The sequence below is a fragment of the Paralichthys olivaceus genome, chromosome 13 (assembly GCF_024713975.1).
Source record: "Paralichthys olivaceus isolate ysfri-2021 chromosome 13, ASM2471397v2, whole genome shotgun sequence".
Lineage (NCBI taxonomy): Eukaryota > Metazoa > Chordata > Actinopteri > Pleuronectiformes > Paralichthyidae > Paralichthys > Paralichthys olivaceus.
Genome location: NC_091105.1, coordinates 7,420,706 through 7,439,283, shown reverse-complemented (window position 1 = coordinate 7,439,283; position 18,578 = coordinate 7,420,706). Strand labels below are relative to the sequence as shown.

Genomic DNA, 18,578 nt, shown 5'->3' with positions numbered 1-18,578 from the left:
AGTGTACCCGAGAGGTCAAGGTCAGATTGGTTCTCTCACAATAACATCCTTTAGCAGTTTGCTGTCTATAATTATTTTACACCGTGACTCATGCAGTTTTATAATGACGACTTTCTAAGATCACTACTATACCAATATTTGAATTCAGGTTGATCCTTTTATATTCTCAGATATCGACTTGTCAAAACGAATTAAATCCTTCACTGATGCTCACCCTGAAATTGTAAAAACTATAAAACTGCTTCACCCACGCTCCCCAATTCAAGAATCATCTTCCCTCTACACAACGTGTCCAAAACCTTGCCTGGATACTGTCAGCGTGACCTTTTCATTGATTTCAAGTTCATGTCGTGCACGATAAAAAACATCCCTTGTTAAACTGAGATGGCGCCAGCTGTTTTCCCTCATTTATAAATCACAATCCAATGTGAAGCGTGAATTTATACAAGTCTTCATGTCATCTGTGTCTGTTCTAGCCAAGCGGATACACATGAAAAATGTCAGCCGGTGACGGTGCAGCATAACACTGCTGCTGACAGTATATTAATATTACAATTCTACAGCTTATATACAGTAAAACAAATTATTAGAACAAATGGTTTGCAAAGTTCTGGCAAATCTAAAATGAGAGCTAAATCAAAATTAACTGACATGTGACAAAATGTATACATGCAGGTTTTAACTATACAGGTCCAAAACAACTGGATGATAAATGTGACTGACCACAAAGATAGTCTTGCGTCGCATGAGCTAGTTTACATTTCTATTTAAAAAAATGTTTGAGTGTGGAAATACATTGTTTTTAGCAGCCTCAGTTGATACATTATTCCTTAAAAAGCCACAGTGAAACAAAATTTATATTTATTTCTTAAATACTTACAAATTATCTCAAATGTAACTGATGAGCGGCCTGTTAGGACTTTTCCCTTGTTTTCATAACGAAATATGTAGAGAATTTTTCTGTCACAAATCACGTGGACCCATCCTTGGAGTGTCCTGGCAGCACAGGCTATGTCTGTGAATACACTGTATAGGTCTAAATTTTCTAACAACACAGTTCAGTATGTGAATTCTTTGTTGTTGAATTTAAAGCTATTGAACTGCAGCAGAATAGCTTTGCTCAACACTCCGTAAACCTAAATTCCCCCTTCATCGTGGACAGGATGGATTTGGAGTTTGGATTTCCTGGAAGAACCTAGACTCACATCTAATCTGTAACACCAGCGCTCAACATGGTGACAGTGATCCTGCCGTCAAAGTTATTAAGTGTGAATTCCTCACTAAAGCTGGTAGGAAGATGTTTACTCTCCACTGCAGTCTTGATTCTTTTTTCTTAGATAGCCCTATGTCCCTGCAGTCTTCAAGCCCCCCTGAAAGAACCTCCAATAGACACTGAGAATTTGTTAATCAATACCGGAGTTTTGGGCTTATTCTAAACCACATTATATCCGCACTCTCTGCATGAATCAGGGTGTTTGTGTGGACCCACTGCAAGGGAGCATCCCTCCATTGATTAGGTATTAGCTGCACCACCTCCAACGCCCAGCCACTTGTTTGCAAACCGTGCTCTATTTCGGAGGTATTCAAACGACCACTAAGCACGGGAGCCAATATTTATAGAGGCTTTAACAGGTTCATTATCGTCAGTGGGGATGGTTCCACCGGGGGGATGGAGCCCTCATAAAGGGCCCCGTGGAGTTAGTCCCCATCCACTGAGCATTTGACAGTACAGTCAATGGCTCCAATCATTCCTCATCTGCTTTATGGTCGCACTGACGTTTATCGCTGTTATGGGTTTAAAATAAAAGCATTAACGGACGTGAAGGGCAGGGGCTCTATTGAACACGATGCTACATTTAATCAAGGGTTACTCTGTGTAAAGTCCATAATCCACTTGGTGGCAATAAATGCAATCTCAGGGTTACCTTGTATATACACACTGTTGCTTCAAGGAAGGTGATGAATGAAATGCACTTTTGCAATTTTATTTACTCAAATGGGACAAAGATCTTGCAAACTATCGATCACACAAACATAATTTATTGAAAACAGTTTGGTCCTAAGATCTTCATTGTGAAAAAGCATAAAGACAAGAAGTGTGGATATGCAAAGTCTTTTGACTGGATGCACAGCTGAAATAAGACTTTCTTATGTGCAAGAGCAATTTGTTGTAAGGTTCAGTGAAATGTGTCACTGTTTCTGTACATAATAATAATCAGAATAAATATTCACAAAACCTTCCGACACTGATGTGTTACCCAGGTTGTTTCTTGATGCTGATTGTTTTACAGATTGTATCAAGTTTACGATCAAACTTCCCAAATCAGCAAACAATATCAAGTCACTACATGCACTGTTATGGCACTATACGGCACCTACATTACTTTTGTATGATCACATTCAAGTGATGCTGAATAGCCTCCTCTTTCTCGCTCTTTGTCCTGCTGTCCATTCCTTTTCTAGTCTGTTGGTTCAAAATCAAGCGTTTGGAGCTCGTCTCCTTCGTTCCCTTTTGAGTCTCTATTTGAATTGTGTCTGTCGCTTAAACTACCCATTTGTGTTCCCGACTTTCTTCTCCAACCTTCCCCATCGTCCACCCAAAGCAGCTTTCCTTTTAGACAGCAATACCCCCTGTTTTGGAGTCACTGACCCCCCTCGGTTCTCTCCTCTCGCTACCCCGTCTCCCACTTAACCCCGTATTTCACAGCTGAACTACAGCTAATTTCCCCCCAGTCCTCCGAACAGCGCTCTCTATACTGCTGGAGCACGCTTAATTACCCACAATTAAAGCCAACGCTAACGAGAAAATTGCTCTGTTATGAAATGACTTCAAAAGGACTAGAGTAAGTAGAATGGATTGGAGGAAAAGTTGGGTGGTAGCCTCGGGTGGCAGGGGAGAGCTTCTCTGCTGTGTTTTCCCCCTCAAGCTGTCTCAGTAGAAGGCAGTAAGCAAAGACTCCACCGGCAGCACCCAGAGCTGTAGACTATAATATCCAACAGCTAAACTCAAGTGTTGGCACTGGAAAAGTATTCGCATCAGTATAATGGAGATGAGAAAATGTGTGAAAGCTTAGTTTTAAAAGAGGAGAAGACTTTGGTTTCCAGTTTGGTTTCTTTAATCACAACTGTTCAAAATGTGTCTCGCGTATCTTGTCTCTCACATAAAGAAATATACATCACATCATGTTTCATATACATGGCGATAACGCTGATGTAGCACGTGTGACCAATGGATTTCAAATAGATTGCCTGCACTCTGTATGAAATGACATTACGGTCGTTGTCTAAGCTGATGCTTATTACATTTGCTCTATTGAAAGTGGCAACCTGTAATAGCTGTACAGTACATGCCATGGTCTTTTGAAGTCCATGAATAATAACAGACATATCAGCCCTGCAGCATGTGCAATATTGTAACCATGATGAATTTCAGGTTCAAGTGACCTAAAACAAAAAACATGTTTTGTTTTTTGTTCAGATTTACTTTTACTTTTTGTGCAAGATTTAAAAGTGTAAATTCACCTAAATGTGAAAAAAGAAAACAATTTCTCTCTTATCTCTACCAATGGAGAAAAAAAAATTCATTTACACAGATTTGTCTCTGGCATTTCTGCATCTGCCCCAGTACAATGGAGTTGAATGATATTTAAATTCTTGTTCTTACAGATTAAAAAATAAATTTGACCAGATGAAATGTCTGTAAACATTCACAAAGAAAACAATGACGAAGATTGGAATGTATTTAACAACTTTCTTCTTCCTTGGTACTATAGCTGTACAAAATTCTGTGGTCAATTTTGGCTTGTGTAATTGATTGGTGCAACTTCATCAGACCTACTTACATTTAATAAGTTAGCGCTGTGCTCATGAACACATTCTTATATCAAAACAACATTTTCTCCTGAAACCCTGTTCAAACAGCCTCACAGCAGCCGAGCTGAATTGAGACAACCAGATGTGTCTCAGTGTATCCGGCACACTATATATATACCTGACCACAAACCCCATTCCCTGTCACCGAGGAATAAGCCAGCAAGGCTTCCACCGCCCCCCCCCACCCCTCCAACCCCCCAACCCAATCCAATCTACAGCCAGCAAAATGAAACAAATAAACACTAATTTGGATTATTTACGTCCAGTTTACACCACATGACGCGAGGTATGAGAAGAAAAGAGCTATATGGTGGGTGGATAATTGTAACAGTGGTAGTAATAAGTGCAGCGGCTACAGTGATAACAATTAGATTTGATTTCATTTGAGAATGCCTCCACAGCTGCTCCCCTCTCACCCCCTTAACCCCCTTCTTCCCCTTTCTCTCCCCCCCCCCCCCCCCCCCTCCTCCTCTCCCTCCCCTCGCTCCTCTCCCCCTAGATTAAAGTGGGTGTGTTAATTCCGTGGTGTAGCGATCGAACAGCTCTGGCAACAATGGGAAATGGGCTATTGATCAGAACAGCTCAGATTAAGACTAGGCAGTGGAGCTCTTTCTTGCTCTCTTTCCCCTCCTTTTCTCTCCATTTCCCACCTTCTTCTGCCTGTCTTCCTGTCTGTCCTGCTTGTGTCACCCCCCCCACCCAACACACACACACACACACACACACACACATTCCCCCTGTGTTTCTCTCTCCTTAGCTCTTGTCTTTCACAGCCACAAAGAGGAAGAAAGAGTCTTTGCATGTAGAAGAGTGTGTAAAGAGTCTAGGAGGATTTCCTTGTCCTTCCTCTCTTCCTCCTTTCTTGCTCTCGCTACCCCCCTCTGCCAATGCATCGACAAGAATCTCCTGTAACCTCTCTGAACAAATAAAAAACATCACTTTGTAGCTTAAAGGATGCATAGAGGATAAGTATAGAGTTGAGACGATTGTAGTGTAAAGGACAACCCTTTACCAGTTCAGTCAGCTTCAATCTGACATCCATTCACATGAGATTTTATATCAATCAATCACATTGAGGCCCTGTGTTGTGCCACAATTAAAATCCACCCTATCAAAATAGCCCCCGCACCAAAATTAGCTGTCATGATCGGGCCGCGGGACGGAACACATTGGATTTGCATCGAATAGATATAAAACATACCAAATGTCAGGAGACAGCAAATCCATACAGTGAAAAGTGAGCTAAGAATCCTCTGCTCTACTTATATTAATTAACTCAGTCAATGGGGATGTGATAGGTCAGTTATTCATCCTCTTCCAGCACCTCCCCACTCTGTCACATATACCTCCCAGGTGTCAGAGGTTCAGATGCTCCATCTGCTGAACAGAGCTCAGCGGGAGGGAGGGGAGAGGAAAATAACCCACTGCCGATGGTGGATGCTAGAATGAGCTGGTCTGAGATCGGTGGTTAGAGGTTACTGACATGTTTCAGTGTGTCTGCATCAGCTTATGCCCTTTTGGATTTTAGAGGTGACATACACCATTGCAACACACACGCATATCGCATGCATGTACGCATGCTGTCATGCACCAGCAGCATGCACACACAAACACACCAGTGGTCACATCAATATTGCCACGACCCTCTGGGGACTCTGAGTATTGGCAAAGCTTTCATCTGCAGAGTGTGTAAGAGTGTCTGATGTTCCCTGCTATTTACACACACACACACACACACACACACACACACACACACACACACACACGCCTTGCATACAGTAAGAAAAGAAAACGGTCATACACACAATGAGATACATGCTGGAGTGTGTACACCATGTGAACCCCAAAAATCAGAGCAAGGAGTTGAGAAAGTGTCAGCTGGAGGGGTTAACAAGCAGCGATGGAAGGCTCACATTAGCAGTCGACACTAGAGGGCGATAAAGAGGTGCTTGGGTTGTCTGAGTGTGTGGTGATGATGAGTGTGTTGCTTTGGTCATGACCATGGACATGTTTTACTACTATAACTTCATACAGTCAAACATTTTAATTTAGTGATACTCATGTCATGTTGGGAGCACAACAAACTGACCTTATTCTACTGTCAGACTCAACTAGACAACAATTAAGATACCCAGCGGAGAGAGAGAGAGAGACTGAACAGAGCTTTCTATTCCTCCTTCAATGTTCAGCTGCTTTTTTCCCCATCCCTCTCTCTTCTCCTCTCCTCTCCTCTCTTCTCCTCTCCTCTCTTCTCCTCTCCTCTCCTCTCCTCTCCTCTCCTCTCCTCTCCTCTCCTGATTCCCTTGTCATATAGACTCCGGTTCTCTGCACTCAAGTGAGTTCCATTGGTTTACCTAATTGATTATTAAGTTGCTGATTGGGGATCAATTAAATAATTAAAGTTTGTTAAAGGCAGCGTCAATTTCCTGGCATGAGAGCAGGGACCTATTCTCCCCCACAGTGTGTGTGTGTGTGTGTGTGTGTGTGTGTTTTTCATGCAGACAGTTGATAGAAGTCATGCACTGAGTTGAAGAAAGATAATGAGCTTCCATCGTCATGTGGATCTCGCTGCAGGGTTATAAAACGTTGACAACAGCATTGAATTTCTTCTTGGTGATCTGCTAAAGCCAGACTGACAGGTGGGGCTCGACCTCTGGTGAGTGGTGTTTTATACGCTTCCTTGAGAAAAAAGAAAATATTGTTCTCGTAGTTTACTCCACCATGAAGATAGGAAGCAGGAGTGATTCCAGCTTTAGATTTGGGCACTATATGAATCACTTGTTTCGTTTGCACTTGAAGCTCCTCGAAGTGGCCGGTCTCACTGCGTCTTCTGTGGGGATTCAAGTTGAGCATTCTGGGGTCAAAATGTTGGTGAACACAGTCACACCTGAGTGAGGAGGTGACACATGAGGGGGGTCCTCTTGTGATGCCAAATAGAGCCCCAAAGATTAAAAAAACTCTACATTACACTACAGTCTGTCTCTTTCACACACACACTAACCTCATATATGAGACACAGGAGCGGAAACGGGTCGAATCCTACTTCAAATTCTCTTTCCTCTCGGCTTGTCGACCGGGGAAAACAAACCGACCCGAGGCACAGCGAATGGGGATTTACTAATTAACTACTTACACAGACACACACACACACACACTGGGTGAGAGAAAGAGAGAGAGTGTGTGTGTTTGAGAGAGGGAGGGAGGGATGCACACCTCCTCCTGCTTTCCCCTCTTTCTCCTCCCTCCCTCCCTCCCTCCCTCCCTCCCTGTGCTCTCCTCTCCGGGTTCAGGTTGGTAGTGATGCTGCCTCTCCGGTCGCTGGCTCGCTGCGCCGTCAGGGTGAACGCGTGTGGATAGACTGGTCGCACTTGAGCCGGTGAGAGCTTTAACACCGCTTCCTGAAAATAGTAGCTGGAGGTATGTTGTCCTCTTTTTGCACATTTTAATTACACAGGCCTGTAAAATTATCATTTTTTTTCAAATGGTGATGGATTTGTTTCATTTTTCTCTAGAAGCAACAACAACTCCATAAAAGTTGCTATTTTTGTGAGTGGGTTTATAATGTATATTGTGATCGATGTTCGGTGGCGATATTATTATTGATTGTTGCCATAATTGTGCTTTTATTGGAACGGTTGTTTTGTCTATATTGCGATCAGTTTGCGGTGCAGCCTTGTACCAAAAAGTTGGACCGTGCGTAATTTTCGCATGGCCGTTATTTGGAAACTTGAATGTAATTTCCTCATTTTTGGCTCCTCTTTTTGTAAACATTGTGGAAGTTTAGATGTTACGCTATTACCAATTTCTGTTTTTTGGCGCGTATGTGAGCAGGTCTGGAAGTCTCGACTGTGTACGGCAGCACTTTGAAGCGTTCAGCTGCCGGCGTTGGCCCGGATTAGCCTTTAAGTGTCTCTATTTGTTAAGGCGTCCAGCCCTCACCTCCGCACCGCCGTATCAATCAGTCAATTAAACAACCGCTCACACACACAGCGGGCTGCACGAGACTCCAGCCGTGCACACACACACACCCTCCCTCCCTCGTCCATTTCTCTACGCGCGTGTGTGAATGACCCACGTCTAATTTACAAGGATTGTTGGTGTGTGTGTGTGCGTGTACGTGCGTAATGTTCTCGTGTCTTGCTGCTCGTTCTCTGTTGGCTCCTCCGGGATGTAATTGCACGTGCAAATACTATAATTGATTTATTCTTCTTCATTTATGTTTCACCAAAATTATTTTTCAAATACTTAAGTATTTTCTCCACAGAAACACTCCTCTCTAAAAACAGCTACTGTCTGTGGCCATGCGTCAATATGTTCACCCAAACAAAATGCTGAAGTTTACTCTGTGTGTGTGTGTGTGTGTGTGTGTGTGTGTTTGTGTGTGTGTGTTCAGACTCGCATGGGAGTTACTTTCAGAAGTAGTGGGCGCATCGATACAGTGAGTCAAACTTGAAAAAACACATATTTGGAATAATCTCTGTGTGGATTCGCTGCTCTCTCCCTCAGATTTTTCTCTCTTCTCCTTTTTTTTAGGTGTTTACCCTCTTACAACTTTGATGCATATTTATGTGTGCCGTGGGTGAACTCCATCAATTATTTGTGCCTGTATATTTCCAGATAAACAGTGTCTGTAAATCAATACATGCATGTAACTATTGCAGATTAAGAGATCGATCAATGGATCCACCCTAACCCCGGCCAGTGTTGTTGTTTTCTGGCTTCAATTATTCACATCTAACTTTCCCCAACCCCAGCCGTCCTCAATAAAGTTTAAACGGCGTGCGTGTAGTGTGAGGATGTGCGTGTGAAATATAGAGGCCTGACAAGTGAGGAAGGTTTAGGTAAAATTATTTAATTCACAGTTGACAACAAATTAATTCACCCAAACTTAATGAGTGATCAAAATAATTGTAATAATAACGATATAGTGATGATGGTGATGTGGCTGTTTTAAAAGGGTGAACAGCCTGAATGAATAAAATACTACATTTCAAGGTGAATTTTTTTGTTCCAGTTCCATCTGAAGTCACTTTGGCTCCACAGCGAGCAGCCAGCTTCGCTCCTCCCGGCTCCAGTCTCTGGGCCACAGCTCGTCCATGCCGGTGTCCTCTCTCCCTCTGCGTGCGTGTGTGTGAACTTTCAGGCCAACGTGTTGAACCTCTCTCCTCTCCAAGTCCCCCCCGTTTAATTGGATTACCTCCCTGGTTTTGCGCCGCTTCTCGTCGGCCGCCTCATCCGTCTCTGTGCTGTCAATACCTGGCTGGAAATATTTCCGACATTAAATGGCATTCGGGGAAATTTTCTCCCCCACCGCACGTCACTCACCCTCCCCTCCGCCATGCCTCCCCTCTGCTCGGACGCTTTGAACTCGTTAACCCGTCCAATTACATTTGTTATAAAATCAGCTCTTTAACGCTGCACGCTGCTGTTTGTGCACTCTGCAAAGTAGAAGGAGGTAGAAATGATAAATATGTCTCTGATAAAACTCCCATTTATCTACAGGAGTGATAATAATTACAGCTATAACAATAATTTGAATATTTATATTAATAATAATCTATTTAATTGCACCTTAAAAAACAAACAATACGAAACGTATTTTCAATTCAGCCAATAGGCCTGTTCTTACATTATTTGTTTTATTATTATTGGTGTTATTATTTGTTGTTATAATAATTACTATTCTATTAATTATAATTGTTATTATCTAATAATCATATTAACAATAATAATAATATTATAATGTGAACGAATAATCTGCCTTTAAGTTTATATATCAAAGCCTCCTGATTTTAAACTGCACCCCACTATTAAATTACATTATCACACTGTTCATATTTGTTTTAAAATTAAATTTGCTACGATTCAAGCTCTGATTTACTTTTGTTTAAATAAATACATTTAGAAGAAAAACACTCGCCTATAAACTGCTAAACAACTGGGCACAACCAACACGTCGTGTACTTTCCAAAAATAATATTTGTCTTGCTGCTTCTTTTTAATGTTATTTATTAACCTGTGCCTCTATTCTTTCATGATCATTTTAGTGTTTTTATTACCTGGTCAAAAATTCCCAATTAGTTTGAGGTTACTTGAGTTTTTCTTTGCGCAGATTATAATTTTTCGGATTATTTGATGCATTTCAAATTTTGGATTTCACCTCCTTGTCTTTGTTTTGTCCTCAACTTTTTTATCTTTTCGTCTTTTTTGGAAATAGTCAATTTCTCTTTCCTTTATCCATGAGGTCAGTCGATCTGTTGGGGGCTCTCACCTCCACCTCATTCGGAAAAGAAACTTCTGACAGGTGCGAGAGGCGGGTTTGATTTTTCTTTTCTTTAAAACGCTCTCATCCTTAATGTGTTGTCATCTGGAAAGCAATTTCGTATGATCAAAGTGCGGCTAGTTAGTGCGGTCAATATCCTTTCCAGCAAGCTTCTCATATATCGATAACAAGGCAGCGGAGCCGGAGCCCCTCACCGAGCTGCACTCAGGGCCTCTGTCCGCTCTGTGTGCTCACACACCGGGATACATTCCGTGCGTAAAAGGCGCTAATACCCATAAACATTACAGGAGGATCCAATATCAATACAACAAAAATATTTGTCACTGGGGGGATTTTGTTGGAAAATAATAGAGACACCAACTCGAAAAGAGGAATAAATATCATCAATTGCGATGAGGTCATTCGCAAAGATGTGCCAAAGACGCACAATTTAAGTGAGTGCATGAGTATAGGTTATATTATAATGATTTTTTTTCTCATGCAAGCATCTCTTCCCGCCTCTCTCTGTCTATCTGGCTGTATACGGCAGTAAAGAGTAAATAAGATGATTGATCTGTGGTCTATGGGGCAGAAGTGGTCCTGCGGGAAAACAGCGCAACACGAGCCCCAGGATCTGCTCCATCCTGCGGGACACAAAGCGTCTCCTTTCCCCTGGTTTATTATATTATAATATTTTATTCGAGAAATGTTAAAAAGCTCTTGTCCTGTAGAAGGAGGATGTTTGTTCCGTCATAAATATAATTAACTCTATTACCTGTTGTGTTTTTTTAGTGACGCCTCCGTACAGTGCGACACAGGCACTTCCACCTCCCCCCTTCCCTCCCTCCCTCCCTCCCGGGTCGGAACAAGCGCAGCAGCGACCGAACTCCGAGTCCAGTCCGAGACACAGTGATCGGGCTTCGGCCTCAGGTGCATCTCTGAGGCGGGGCGACGCGGAGGTCCAGGTGGGTGAACTTCCTCCTCCAAATGTCTCAGTCTCCATTTGCCTGTTTCTTTTTACATGAGTGAAACACAAAACTCTTCTTCACCAAAAAATCCATCGTATATTTTTCATATTTTGAGGAGCTTAACCAAGGTCAAGATGTATTCTGACAGAAGTTTTATTGAACATTGAAAACCCCAGTGAATTTGTCCATTAGGACATAAAAGTGTGACACTTAAAGTTTGTGCCGTATTTTTATTCATTTTCTAACAGAAAAATTTCAATTTGAAACCTTCATATAAAATATTTCATCTCTATGTCTGTTACTCAGTGACTCACAGGGCAGCAAACAGTGAACATTTAAAAATACAGACATTTTCATATATTAAAAAAAAAAAGTCTTGCTCATGTGTTTGGCTTTGGAGGCTTTTTCAGTTTTTATTTTTATTTTATTTTTTGGGATATTTGATTCTTGGTTGAACATGTGTTGGCGGTGAAGCCCTGCAAACCTGTCTGTGAATAATCAAAAGTGTCCAATTCGCCATGCTATAGCCCTCGGCCATTACCGATCACATGCAAGCTTCACCTCCAGTCAGCCAATGTCTGAACTCTTCCTCTGGCTCCTCTGTTCCCCCTAATTCTTCCTGTCTGATATTAGCCCCTTGGCACACCTTAAAATTTGTGTTTCATTATTCATTATTCAGGACTCATTAATGTTTGCTAGTAGACCTTTCTGCCTGTTACACTCCGAGCCTATAGGGCAATTGAAGGACTCCCCCTGTATCTTTCCCACCATCTCCAAGCCTTGGCCCTTCCTCCCTCCTTCCCTCCCTCACCCCCCACACCTCTCTCTCCTGTGGCCCTCGTACCCCGTGTCGTCTCTCGCCGCCACACCTGGTAACTACAAACTTGTACACAACAATAACAGCCAGATGTATCCATCTATCTCTCTATCTAGCCTGTTGGCAGTTAGTGGAGTGGCTGAGAGACTTGCAGGCGTGAAAGGTCAGTTAATCAATGGCGCACAATTTGACAAATCCCAGCGACTCTTATCATCCTCACGGGCGTTTAGGGCAGAAAGGAGGACCACCGAGATAAATGCTTAATCCTGACTGCACTGTGAGAGAGAGAGTGAGACAGAGGGAGGACAAGCACAGGAGCGCTGTGAAGCAGATGGGCACGCAGACAGTTTGGGAGGTGGGTAGGTGGGGGTGCACTGGAAGAGTTGAGGAGTGGAGAGGAGAGAAAGTAGGAGATGTGGAAGTGGTCAAAGCGAAACTGGAAGGGGAACAAATGTGCACCATGTTTGGAAATGACAGATTCTTCTTTTCTCAGTCCCAAACCCAAAGAGCGGCGACTCGTCGGCTGTCAGATCATTGAATTCGCCTCAGGCCAGACAGGCCAGGCACATACACCTTCTGGGCTGACAGAAATCCTGGTTCACTCTCGGTTATGGCTCTGCTGCTGTGTGTAAAGTTGAGAAAAACCTGAGGAAAACAAAGGTGTATGAGTGGTTGAATTCTCCTGTGGCATGTTAGCCCGCCTGCAGCAGTGTGCAACCAAGAGGAAAATGAGCTTTTGTCCACAAGGCTGGCCTTTTTTTCCCCTCAGTTTTTTGAACTGCAGGGGTTTGGAAGGTGGTACGATGTCATTGCCTCAGTATCACCTCAGTATGACACCGTGTCACTTGTTTTTTTTACTGAACTGTAATGAACTTTTTTATTTCTTGCTTTGGATTTGGTGTTAATTCCTTTAAGGGTAAAGATCTAAATTTTGTCACTGTCATAAAACTGGATTTCTTGAATGTATGTGTGTTGGGAGTGCACTTTTCATCCACATGCTCTTTTCACATGGGTGCGAGGGAGCTGCTTGAGTAATCACACAGACAGCCGCTCATGTCCTTTATCTCCATCTCAATACAAGTTCAATGTTATTCGATTGAGATTAGTTGCACTGGCATGACAGCAGAAGCCTAGTATTGCCAAAGCACTTAGGAGGCAATGACAGGAGCACATCGACATGCGCAAACACATACACAACAAGAACCTGCGACTGGCCAACCTTGAAGACTAAGACACACACACAAACACACACACACATGATGGAAGGACGAAGTGGAGAATGGAGGGAGGCAGAGAGAGAGTGACAGCCGAGTCAAAGGGGTTTGAGCAAAGTCTCAGGATGATGAAGTTAAAGGAAAATAGAAAGTTGTCGAAAGAGCGTGAAAGAAGAAGAGAGAAATTATGAGGGGACTCGGATGACGGCCAGAGCTGAAGTGTGACATGCACGTCCATAAAGATGAAAGGATGATTGACTCACAGAGAGAGTGATGGTGAAAGAGTAGAGAAGAAGAAGGGAGGAGGAATTGAGAAAAAAGGAGGTAGAGAAGGTGACAGAGAGCAAAGCAGAAAGAGGTAAAGGGGCAGAGAGAAGAGGACGAACAGAGATTGAACGAGCAGGGAAGAAAGGGCTGGGGACAGAAAGAATAAGAAAAGACAAGAGAAAAAGTAAGAGAAGGAGGGAAGGCAAGAGCGGATAAAATGTAGAGGAGTGATGTACGAGAAGAGAGGAGAGGAAGAGATTTACTAGAAGAGAGATTAAGTCAAGTTGTCCCCGGTCAGTCATTAATCCGATTTAAGAGCAATTAAGGTGAGACTGATTCCTTCCTAGAGAGAAAGAAATAGATGGAGAGGGTGAAGAGAGGAGGGGGAGAAAAAGAGGAGACAGTGAGGGAAAGAAGAAAAGAGTGATTGAGAGAAGAGGGCAAAATAAAACAGGTGTCTGAACTCTTGACAGTTAGTGGACGAATTAGAGGCAATGAAATAAAGGAATACAAACAGAAAACATCTGTGCACTAAACTCGCACATATTTCACACATTCTACTTCATACACACAATATCACTTAAAGTTAGAGCAACCTACATGTGTGTTTTAAAAGAAGTGTGCATGAGGTTTTGGTCATAGTTCTCTTGCTATCTTTTGAACAACGGACACTTCTTTCATGGATATCCCATGAGATCAGGATCGTACAGCTGTGGCTCCTGCTGACAGAAGCTTAATGTGAACACGACCAAACGTGACCTTCAGTTTGCATGATGGAGCTTCGCAACCAGTGAGATTATCTCTCCGAGAGCGGACAGAAGTTGTAAGACGAGTTTACTGTGGAAGTACGGTGGCCGCTCGTCGACATGAGGCAGGAAAGGGCAGAGAGGAGAGATGAAGAGAGTGAGGGACAAAGTGGATGAATCTTCTTTGAATGAAAATGAAAAAAAAAGCAGGAGTGGTGAAGGTAAACCCCCACCACCACCACCCTCCTCTTCTTCTTCCTCTTCTTCTTCCTCCTCCTACTCCAACGAAACCCCTCCAATCCCTGCTCGGTGTGTGCTCTGTTGTTCCAGATGTGTATCAGAGGTCTCGGGGTCGACAGAGAGGTCCCTCCACTGCTGTAGCATTTCTATGTCTATTGGGAGATGGTGGTCCTGATAGCCCAGGCCGCCTGACACGTACACAACAGTACATAAATCAAACGCACACATACACGCACTCACTCCATTTATCTCCCACTCAAGCAGTGCGGTGATAGCAGCCAACTCTGCATAGAGTCAGAGCGAGGGAGAGGTTGTGGTCTGTCTTGTTAAGTGGGAAAGTAATGGGTAGCCGTAAAAAGGTTTACTTCTGCCGCTGCCATCTCTATTGTTCAGGCCTTTTCCAATGTTTGTGCCTCTTTTGTTTGATGTGCTTGAACAGTGTATAGCACACTCGACTGCGTCCATAATTGCTGTTCCACATAACTACAGGACAACAGTGTGTTATTATGAAACCTGTTAAGGCAAAGAATGGAGCAAATTGAACACTGAGGTCATAGATTTTGTTTTGCAACATTTCAGACAGCTGAATGGAAATGGTTTTACATGATTTCATTGACTCACATATCTCCATCATAGGGAAAAGTAGCTTATGCACATCTCCTTATCTTCTTTCATTTTCTCATCCTGGCTTTTCTCCCATCAAGGTTCTCTCTATTTTTCTGTGGCGCATCCATTGCAGTTTCTACCAATCTGTAGCCCAATCACAAGTCCCAGATTGAGAGGCCATTTGGCTGCTGTTGACAGGAGGGAGCAGCTATTGACAGGGCCCTGCCGGGGAGGCGTGTCTCGGGTCCCACGTCCAAAGCGTTTGTGGCGTTTAATATACTGTAGCAGTGGTCCTTGCAGCCCTCACCCTGCATGCTACTGCCATAGGGATCAATATGCACTGGGTTAGAGAGAAATGGACCATCTGATGCACACTCAGAGAGGGGGATGAGGGAAAAAGAGTGAGAGAGACAGAAACAGTGGGGAGGGGTGTGGTTGGGTAGCAGGCGATTTAAAGGGAAAATGGGGGGAACAAGCTTGAAAAACGGGGAGATGGAGAGACCAAAAGGAGGTGAGGAGAAGAGAGGAAATGATTAGAGGCACATTTAAAAAGAAAGAGGTGGAGGCAGAGTGCTGCCCAGCGCGGAGATAGATCGCAAGGAGAGAAAGTGGTCAGTGGTTGAAAGAGACATTCAGCTGGGAGAGAAAACAGATTGGAGTGAACGGGGATAGACACTGAAGAAGAGGAAGACTCTAGACACTAGGGAGGATACACACAGGAAAGGAAAAAAGACATAAGGGAAGAGAGAAGTAGAAGATAGGAAGGGAGAGGGGGGTCGATGAAAGTGGGGGCAGAGAGAGCGAGAGAGAGGGGTGTGGGAGAACTACGAGGAGGAAGGGAGGGGAGGGGGGTAAAATTTCCATCAGGTTTTCAATTGGGGCAGATCAATAGTGTATTAGAGCTCACCTTGACCCCGTCTCTCCCCCTTCTCCCCGGCCCAGCACACAGGCCAAGCTACTCTCCCTCACAGCAGGGGACGGAGAGGGGGAAGAGATTGCATTATGGCCTCCCTTTCTCAGACCAAAGTGGCAGAAAATGGCACAATAAAAGCAAGAGCGGACAGAAAGAAAGAGGAAAAACTAAGTCGCGGTGCGCAGAAACAGAGTAAGTGGGAGACGAGGAGTAACAGAGAGCAGGAGTGAGCCCGAGGAGACACCAGCAGGTGTTGACATACTTGTTTGGACAGAGCTTTGTCTCAGAGGAAACTGGTTGGGTGCTGGTGTGCGTAAGCGGACGTGTGAGTGTTTGAATCTCTAGACCCACACGAGGACAAGCGATAGCCGACACAAAAGATAAAGATCCATACAAAGTACAAACACACTCATAGAAAATGGAACCTGTCTCTCGGTGCAATCTCTTGATATAGTCACAGGGACTTTGTATCTGCAATAATCTGTATTGGAAAAACACAGCGTCCTATTGGTTGTATTTCTGCTATCTGCTGGGGGCCATTGTCTTTGCATATGGAAATGCTTATACACACAATTAAACACACACACGTGCACAAACATAAGTCAGATCTCATCGTATTTCTATTTTACTATTATATTTAAAAACAAATTTGGGCCTTTACGTGCTGTATGTGTTACCCATACCCTACCCGTAATAATCTAAACCCATGAATACATATGTTTTTGGCCTCTTGCCCACACACACACAAAGTGTAGATTTTCAAAAACTATATCCTGGCTATATACCGATGAGCATGATCACAGTGTTGATCTCTGGTACTTGACTTTATCACCACCTACTGGCTGGCTTGTTTGAGTGTTTTTAGTCGCTTTTGTGTTTTAGTCCGGATGGATTTTTTATTTTTTACATATCCACAGTAGTGTAGACAAGGCCATAAAGCTGCACTAAGTTCTGACCACTGTATCATTGATATATCAGCCCAGCTATACCCAATCTATTTCCATTCAGCATGTAACAATGTCCAGGTCATTTTAAGTACAAAGGCAGAAGGTAGGGGCTCTGCACCCTTTGGGTTGGTGAAGTAGCAGTGAGTCCCTTGGTTTATGTAGTTACTGTAAATGGGACCTTTCACTAAAAGGAGTCATTACGCAGTTTCCATGCCAACGCATTGTACAAAGCAATAATTTTAAAGATGATGGCTTCAGAAAGCTGTCTGAGGTTTTGCCAAATCCTCCAACATCGACGTTCTTTCCTGGTTAGATCTGGATTGTCGATAAATTGGAACCGGTTATTGTCACCTGTTCGCAAAGTTAGACACAAGAGAAGCTCAAGCATCATGGTAGAATTTGTTACAAGTCTAATTTTCACTACATCTGGCCTCTACCAACTTTAGAGCTCAGTTGTTCGTCGTCATTGTCAGCTGCTGGCATGCATTCATGTCTTCCAGTTTATTAGATTCATATTTTTGCATATGATTGTATACAGGGATTTCTGAATGCTGGGATATTCAACCATCTACTCGTGGATCAGAGATACAAACTTAACAGAAGTAAATATTAACTGTCACTTTTCTTGAGCTGTTTTGCAGCTTTATGATGAAACAAAAAAATCAGCACTGCAACAACTGTGTACATCATTTTCCATATAGGATGTGATGTGAAAAGCTTTCTGTAGAATTTGACATGCGAGTCCAAGTTGCACGCAGACACAGCAGACGTGCAGGTGTAAGGACACACTCCATCACTGGAGGACAGCAGGACGTGAAGCTGCTTGACAGAGGTACAGGGGGGCAGAGGGAGTGCGTTGATGGGGGGGAGAGGTTGAATAAAAAAAATTGATCTGGGGAATTTAGCATTTAGACACAGTTTACAAAGCGATATAGAGGGGAGGCACGACAGCAGAGGGGGCCGTGTGGGGGGAAGGACACTTAACTTTACAATAGGTCAGCTCTGCCCATTTGACTAACTGTAACCCTGACAGTCCTGCCTCTGCATGTATGCACACACACATATGTACATATACACAAACACACCCCAGAAAATCAACACAAGATGCAGCTCTCACATTCTCCTCAACGATCCATCTATGAGCAGTGATTTAGCTGTTCAGACAGCAGCTTGTTTGTAAAATAGCACACCTACTAGCTGCGCCATCCTCGTCTCTTCCACACATTTCCTAATGCTGTTCCTATTGTCACCCATCCACACTCCAGTGCACATGCACACGCTGCGAGACGCACGACAACATCACACGAATGCGCGCGGCAGACGTGCACGCACTCTCTATACGACACACACACACACACAGTAACACACAAACTCTGTCCCACTCGCTGAGGGGGAGAGAGGGGAAGAAAAAAAGAAGAGAAAAAAGAAATCGATCGCCGGGGATAGCGGTGCGCGTCGGAGGATCGTATCTTGTCAAAATAATATATTACCCTCATCCCCGCCTGATCGATGCGGTGGATTAGGGACGGAGGGCTCCCTCTCTCCCCTCCTCTCTTCCCCTCTCTTCCTCCTCGGTGCTTGGTGCAGTTTAATATTTACCTCCGTGAAAGAGCGGCCGCGACGGCTCTCAGCCCTAATTGATTCCGACACATGGAGCTCTGTGCTCAGGCTGCGGATGAGAGAGAGAGGGAGGGCAGGCTGGAATGCAGAGGGAGACATGAGGAA

At 43.6% G+C, this 18,578-nt stretch overlaps 1 protein-coding gene across 2 annotated transcripts in view; it reads left to right on the top strand.

The window, feature by feature from the left end:
- The window catches only part of erfl1 (Ets2 repressor factor like 1), an 84,474-nt gene that overhangs the window by 38,990 nt on the left and 26,906 nt on the right, over positions 1-18,578 (top strand). For both annotated transcript variants that reach the window (XM_020092602.2, XM_020092604.2), the window contains one exon: positions 10,928-11,100. The gene's annotated coding sequence lies outside the window, so the exon portion shown is untranslated. The remainder of the gene's footprint in view (positions 1-10,927; positions 11,101-18,578) is intronic.